Below are 8,679 nucleotides of genomic sequence, written 5' to 3'. Positions count from 1 at the left end.
CCCCCCCGGGCCAGTGCTCCTTCGAGTGTTGGCCCAAACTGAGCAGACTGCGGGGCCACCTCCTGGAAACTCGAGGTCTGGTTTTACTCGTAGGATGTCTCATCCGGTGTGCCCTGAGAACGAGATATGTGCAGCTCCTATCGGGATTTGTCGGCACATTCGGGCGGCTTTGCTGGTCTTGTTTTACCATTGTCGAGATGTCTTGTAAACCGGGATCCCGAGACTGATCGGGTCTTTTCGGGAGAAGGTTTATCCTTCGTTGACCGTGAGAGCTTATGATGGGCTAAGTTGGGACACCCCTGCAGGGTATTATCTTTCGAAAGCCGTGCCCGCGGTTATGTGGCAGATGGGAATTTGTTAATGTCCGGTTTTAGATAACTTGTCACTTGACCCAATTAAAATACACCAAGTGCGTGTGTAGCCGTGATGGTCTCTTCTCGGCGGAATCCGGGAAGTGAACACGGTCTGTGTTATGTTTGACGTAAGTAGGTGTTCAGGACCTCTTCTTGGTCATTGCTAGATGACGTCCGTCCCTTTGCTTCTCTTCTCGCTCTCATTTGCGCAAGTTAGCCACCATATATGTTTTGCCGCTGCAGCTCCACCTCTTTGCACCTCTTGTCCTACAAGCTTAAATAGTCTTGATCTCGCGGGTGTGAGATTGCTGAGTCCCCGTGACTCACAGATACTTCCAACACCAGTTGCAGGTGCCGACGATGCCAGTGCAGACGATGGCGTCGATCTCAAGTGGGAGTTCGACGAGGAACGTGGTCGTTATTATGTGTCTTTTCCTGCTGATCAGTAGTGGAGCCCAGTTGGGACGATCGGGGATCTAGCATTTGGGGTTGTCTTATTTTCATCTGGATTTTGACCGTAGTCGGTCTATATGTTTGTATTTTTGGATGATGTATGATGATATTTATGTATTGTGTGAAGTGGCGATTGTAAGCCAACTCTTTATCCCATTCTTGTTCATTACATGGGATTGTGTGAAGATGACCCTTCTTGCGACAAAACCACTATGCGGTTATGCCTCTAAGTCGTGCCTCGACACGTGGGAGATATAGCCGCATCGTGGGCGTTTCAGAAGCGGCCCAGACCGACATTACATGACCGCGTTCATGAGACTGGTTCTACCACCGTGCTTGGCACACAGGTAGCTAGTGGGTGTCTGTTTCTCCAACTTTAGTTGAATCGAGTGTGACTACGTCCGGTCCTTGTTGAAGGTTAAAATAGCACACTTGACGAAAAATCGTTGTGGTTTTGATGCGTAGGTAAGAATGGTTCTTGCTAAGCCCGTAGCAGCCACGTAAAACTTGCAACAACAAAGTGGAGGACGTCTAACTTGTTTTTGCAGGGCTTGCTGTGATGTGATATGGTCAAGACGTGATGATATATAGTTTGTTGTATGAGATGATCATGTTTTGTAACAGTTATCGGCAACTGGCAGGAGCCATATGATTGTCGCTTTATTGTATGAAATGCAATCGCCATGTAATTGCTTTACTTTATCACTAAGCGGTAGCGATAGTCGTAGAAGCAATAGTTGGCGAGACGACAACTTTGCTTCGATGGAGATCAAGGTGTCAAGCCGGTGACGATGGTGATCATGACGGTGCTTTGGAGATGGAGATCAAAGGCACAAGATGATGATGGCCATATCATATCACTTATATTGATTGCATGTGATGTTTATCCTTTATGCATCTTATTTTGCTTAGTACGGCGGTAGCATTATAAGATGATCTCTCACTAAATTTCAAGGTACAAGTGTTCTCCCTGAGTATGCACCATTGCGACAGTTCCTCGTGCCGAGACACCACGTGATGATCGGGTGTGATAAGCTCTACGTTCACATACAATGGGTGCAAGCCAGTTTTGCACACGCAGAATACTCGGGTTAAACTTGGCGAGCCTAGCATATGCAGATATGGCCTCGGACCACTGAGACCGAAAGGTCGAGCGTGAATCATATAGTAGATATGATCAACATAGTGATGTTCACCACTGAAAACTACTCCATCTCACGTGATGATCGGACATGGTTTAGTTGATATGGATCACGTGATGACTTAAATGATTAGAGGGATGTCTATCTAAGTGGGAGTTCTTAACTAATATGGTTAATTGAACTTTAATTTATCATGAAGTTAGTACCTGATAGTATTTTGCATGTCTATATTGTTGTAGATAAATGGCCCGTGCTACTGTTCCGTTGAATTTTAATGCGTTCCTAGAGAAAGCTAAGTTGAAAGATGATGGTAGCAAATACACGGGCTAGGTCCGTAACTTGAGGATTATCCTCATTGCTGCACAGAAGAATTACGTCCTGGAAGCACTGCTAGGTGCACGACCCGCTGCAGGAGCAACGCCGGACGTTGTGAACACCTGGCAGAGCAAAGCTGATGACTAATTGATAGTTCAGTGTGCCATGCTTTACGGCTTAGATCCGGGACTTCAACGACGTTTGAACGTCATGGAGCATATGAGATGTTCCAGGAGTTGAAGTTAATATTTCAAGCAAATGCCCGGATTGAGAGATATGATGTCTCCAATAAGTTCTACAGCTGCAAAATGGAGGAGAATAGTTCTGACAGTGAGCATATACTCAAAATGTCTGGGTATCATAATCACTTGACTCAACTGGGAGTTAATCTTCCGGTTGATAGTGTCATTGACAGAGTTCTTAAATCACTGCCACCAAGCTACAAAAGCTTCGTGATGAACTATAATATGCAAGGGATCGATAAGACAATTCCCGAGGTCTTCGCAATGCTAAAGGTTGTGGAGGTAGTAATCCAGAAGGAGCATCAAGTGTTGATGGTCAACAAGACCACTGGTTTCAAGAAAAAGGGTAAAGGGAAGAAGGGGAACTTCAAGAAGAACGACAAGCAAGTTGCTACTCAAGTGAAGAAATCCAATTCTGGACCTAAGCCTCAGACTGAGTGCTTCTACTGCAAAGGGACTGGTCACTGGAAGAGGAACTGCCCCAAGTACTTGGCGGATAAGAAGGATGGCAAAGTGAAAGGTATATTTGATATACATGTTATTGATGTGTACCTTACTAATGCTCGCAGTAGTGCCTGGGTATTTGATACTAGTTCTGTTGCTCATATTTGCAACTCGAAACAGGGGCTACGGATTAAGCGAAGATTGGCTAAGGACGAGGTGACGATGTGCGTGGGAAATGGTTCCAAACTAGATGTGATCGCCGTCGGCACGCTACCTCTACATCTACCTTTGGGATTAGTTTTAGACCTGAATAATTGTTATTTGGTGTCGGCGTTAAGCATGAACATTATATCTAGATCTTGTTTGATGCAAGACGGTTATTCATTTAAATCAGAGAATAGTGTTTGTTCTATTTATATGAGTAATATATTTTATGGTCATGCACCCTTGATGAGTGGTCTATTTTTACTGAATCTCGATAATAGTGATACACATATTCATAGTGTTGAAGCCAAAAGATATAAGTTGTATAATGATAGTGCAACTTATTTGTGGCAGTGCCGTTTGGGTCATATTGGTGTAAAGTGCATGAAGAAACTCCATGCTCATGGGCTTTTGGAATCACTAGATTATGAATCACTTGATGCTTGTCAATCATGCCTCATGGGCAAGATGACTAAGACTCCATTCCCTAGAACAATGGAGCGAGCAACAGACTTGTTGGAAATAATACATACTAATGTATGCGGTCCGATGAGTGTTGAGGCTCGCGGCGGGTATCGTTATTTTCTGACCTTCACAGATGATTTGAATAGATATGGGTATATCTACATGATGAAACATAAGTCTGAAACATTTTAAAAGTTCAAAGAATTTCAGAGTGAAGTGGAAAATCATCGTAACAAGAAAATAAAGTTTGTACGATCTGATCGTGGATGTGAATATTTGAGTTGCGAGTTTGGTCTTCATTTGAAACAATGCGGAATAGTTTCGCAACTCACGCCACCCAGAACACCACAGCGTAATGGTATGTCCGAACGTCGTAACCGCACTTTATTAGATATGGTGCGATCTATGATGTCTCTTACTGATTTACCGCTATCGTTTTGGGGTTATGTTTAGAGACGACTGCATTCACATTAAATAGGGCACCATCTAAATCCGTTGAGACGACACCATATGAACTGTGGTTTGGCAAGAAACCCAAGTTGTCATTTCTTAAAGTGTGGGGCTGCGATGCTTATGTGAAAAAGCTTCAACCTAATAAGCTCGAACCCAAATCGGAGAAATGTGTCTTCATAGGATACCCATGGGAAACTATTGGGTACACCTTCTATCACAGATCTGAAGGCAAGATTTTTGTTGATAAGAATGGATCCTTTCTAGAGAAGGAGTTTCCTCGACAGAAGTGAGTGGGAGAAATTAGAACTTGATGAGGTAATTGTACCTACTCCCTCATTGGAAAGTAAATCACAAAAATCAGTTCCAGTGATTCCTACACCAATTAGTGAGGAAGCTAATGGTGATGATCATGTATCAAGTTACTACCAAACCTCGTAGGTCAACCAGAGTAAGATCCGCACCAGGAGTGGTATGGTAATCCAGTTCTGGATGTCATGTTACTTGACCATGACGAACCTACGAACTACGAGGAAGGGATGATGAGCCCAGATTCCGCGAAATGGCTGGAGGCCAAGAAATCTGAGATGGGATCCATGTATGAGAACAAAGTGTGGACTTTGGTTGACTTGCCCGATGATCGGCAAACCATAGAGAATAAATGGATCTTCAAGAAGAAGACTGACGCTGACGGTAATGTTACTGTCTACAAAGCTCGACTTGTTGTGAAAGGTTTTCGACAAGTTCAAGGAGTTGACTATGATGAGACTTTCTTCCCCGTGGCGATGCTTAAGTCTGTCCAAATCATGTTAGCAATTGCCGCATTTTATGATTATGAAATTTGGCAAATGGATGTCAAAACTGCATTCCTGAATGGATCTCTGGAAGAAGAGTTGTATATGATGCAACTAGAAGGTTTTGTCGATCCAAAGGGTGCTAACAAAGTGTGCAAGCTCCAGCGATCCATTTATGGACTGGTGCAAGCCTCTCGGAGTTGGAATAAACGTTTTGATAGTGTGATCAAAGCATATGGTTTTATACAGACTTTTGGAGAAGCCTGTATTTACAATAAAGTGAGTGCGAGCTCTATAGCATTTCTAATATTATATGTGGATGACATATTATTGATTGGAAATGATATAGAATTTCTGGATAGCATAAAAGGATACTTGAACAAGATTTTTTCTATGAAAGACCTTGGTGAAGCTGCTTACATATTGGGCATCAAGATCTATAGAGATAGATCAAGACGCTTAACTGGACTTTCACAAAGCACATACCTTGATAAGATTTTGAAGAAGTTCAAAATGGATCAGTCAAAGAAAGGGTTCTTGCCTGTGTTACAAGGTGTGAAGTTAAGTGAGACTCAATGCCCGACCACTGCAGAAGATAGAGACAAAATGAAAGTCATTCCCTATGCCTCAGCCATAGGTTCTATTATGTATGCAATGCTGTGTACCAGACCTGATGTGTGCCTTGCTATAAGTATAGTAGGGAGGTACCAAAGTAATCCAGGAGTGGATCACTAGCCAGTGGTCAATAATATCCTAAAATACCTGAAAAGGACTAAGGATATGTTTCTCGTTTATGGATGTGACAAAGAGCTCGTTGTAAATGGTTACGTCGATGCAAGCTTTGACACTGATTTGAATGACTCTAAGTCACGCTAAATGGTTAAGTCGTTGTGCGGTTTGACCGATAAAGATCTTCGTAGAATATGTAGGAGCCAATATGAGCATCCAGGTTCTGCTATTGGTTATTGACCGGAGAGGTGTCTCGGTCATGTCTACATAGTTCTCGAACCCGTAGGGTCCGCACGCTTAACGTTCGATGACGATTGGTATTATGAGTTTATGTGATTTGATGTACCGAAGGTTTTCCGGAGTCCCGGATGTGATCACGGACATGACGAGGAGTCTCGAAATGGTCGAGACATAAACATTTATATATTGGACCATGTTGTTCGGACACCGGAAGTGTTCCGGAGAGTTTCGGATAAAATCAAAGTGCCGGAAGGGGTTACCGGAACCCCCGTGAGAACTAATGGGCCTCTATGGGCCTTAGTGGAGAGAGAGGAGGGCAGCCAGGGCATGCCGCTCCCCCCCCCCTTGGAGTCCGAATAGGATAAGGGAAGGGGGGTGGCGCCCCCCTTTCCTACTCCCTCTCCCCACTACTAGGGAAAACCTTACCAGTAGCGCTGGTTTTTGAGCTACCAGTAGCACAGGTGCCAGCGCTACTGCTACGGCGCTACAACTATTTTGTAGCAGTAGCACTTTTTTGGCCAGCGCTACTGGTAAGTTCAGGTACTAGTAGCGCGGCACTAGAGAGCGCTACTGGTAAATGAGCGCAGCTAGTAATATTTTGGCCCGCGCCATTGCTAAAATTTATGTTTTTTTAGCATTTTGGCGTTGTACATGTGTAAACAGATATATCTTTTATACAATAACAACTCATCATGAACTAGTCTGTTTAAATAGCATATTCATTACCACTTGTCATCACCACCAAACAATGTTCGTCAATGAGACATCATATAACAAGTTGGTCACTAGTCATAATCACAACTCCTCATCATCATCATCAACTCTAACACATTGTAGCACATAATAACACATTCTAGCTACGACCTACTCCTCTCATAGGACCTACTCTATCCTCTCTTAGGTAAAATATCATAAAACAAGATAGGCATTGACTCTCCATTAAGGAAAATTGACTCTCCATAATAAAGAACGGAGATCATCCTGTCTCCAAGTCTTGGCCTACGCTCAATGTTGCTTCCAAGTAGCTCTCTACGATGGCTCAAACATTTTTTTGAAATCATTTATTATCATGGCTTCCACACTTTTAGAAATCCGGTATGGACAGGAGTGATGTGGATACTGCGGCTGACCTGGTCATGGTGGCCGTAAGCTCATAACATCAACGCGACCTCTCGGCAACATCAGATGAGGCACACAATCCATCGGGATTTTCTGTTCAAAAACATAGTAATAACTTTGTAGTTAGCAATGTAGTTTAGTTTTATAAGAATTTATGCAAAAGATGCACGGATGTCGTAATAGTAGAAAATCTTACCATGCTATCTCCATTGATGTTACCGTAGTTCAACACGTGCACTAGTGGCACGTATTGACCATAATGTGGAGGAGTTTGATAATAGCTATTGTAATTCTCAAGATTAGTAAAAAATGCGATAAGACCATCTTTCTCCTTATAAGTTAATTGTGCTTCATCATTGTAGTAGTAGGTTCTGTCTACAGTTTTCCGTACATTTTTTGAAGAATGAAAATAAGTTGTCAATGGAAATAAGCTGTCAAATATTTTGAAATAAAAAATATAAATTACTTAATAAATATGTTTGAGAAACTCACACAACGGTAGAACTGGAAGCGTGTCAACAAGGACCCAAATGGTCATATTATTTTCGTCGATGTCAGGATCACCAAGATCGAAGGTGAGAAGCATACCCTCATGAAAATCATACGCCTTGCAAAGGGCTTCCCAATTTAGGCAACCAAAATTGGATGAGTTCACAGAATTGTATAGATTTACAGCAAAATCATAACCATGATGGGTCCTTAGTTGAATTATCTTTGTCTCCATGCTTTCATGATCTTCAAAACCCATCTTCTCCAAGACATAGCGTCTTGCATGGCATGGGATAAGCTAGTCGAATTGTAAAAGACGGAAATTACACGTTGAAGAAGCAGAGAAGTCGTGCAAAAAATAACAAAATACACTTGTCGTCGTTGCGTACTGTTTGAACATCGAAGGTCTCTTGGAGCTTGATGCTGAAGCGCCGACCTTCTACCAGGTGAGGCCTGTCGCACAGACCGCGCTCATCTTCGCAGTACTCGCACATAGCGAATTCCCTTTCATCGTCAAACATTTCCTAATAGGTAATTAATAATCCATCATCGAATACATATATAGTAGTTGGGCCATTTGCATTTTTGTCCCTAACTCGAACCACCTAATCAGATATACCCCTAATTCGAAATCCTGCTCAAAAATGCCCATCCGCCGTCATGTGCCCTTATAGAAATGCCCCTCCGAGCCGTTTCCGTCAAGTCAAGGCTGTTTGACCTCTAACGTGCCATTTCTTTGAAATTTTTGCCCCTCCTTCCTTACATATAAAAATAATTTTCTCTCCCTCTCCCATCACTCTCACTCTCCCTGACATGTGGGCCACAGGACCCACTGTCAGGGTCAACGCCGGTCCTTGCGTGCCCGTGCGTGAGAGGCTGAGCTCGTCGGCGGCTCGCCATAGGGGACGGATGGCCACGAGAGGAGAGCGCGAGGCACGCCGTGTAGCCGCGTGAGGCACGGTAGGCATGCTAGGCACGGCAGGCACGCTGTCCGCGAGAGGAGGCCGCACGGTCGAGCTAGCCGAGGTCGGTCATGGCGGTCTGCTTCGGGCAGGGCGCTCTGGGCACGGAATCAAGTGCGGGAAGATGGATGTAGGGGCGCAAGCTTTCCACAACGATGACACGATGGTCGGGTAGGTCAAGGGTGGATCGGGGCAGCCGAATTTAGGAGGGGAAGAGTGACGGCCATGGCGGATCTCAAGGTCCCGTGCGTCATGTATAGGCTGGCCCAGGCCCGATT

This window comes from Triticum aestivum, chromosome 6D, assembly GCF_018294505.1.
Source record: "Triticum aestivum cultivar Chinese Spring chromosome 6D, IWGSC CS RefSeq v2.1, whole genome shotgun sequence".
NCBI lineage: Eukaryota > Viridiplantae > Streptophyta > Magnoliopsida > Poales > Poaceae > Triticum > Triticum aestivum.
The sequence above is the reverse complement of the archived record's forward strand: the minus strand, read 5'-3'. Positions refer to the sequence as shown.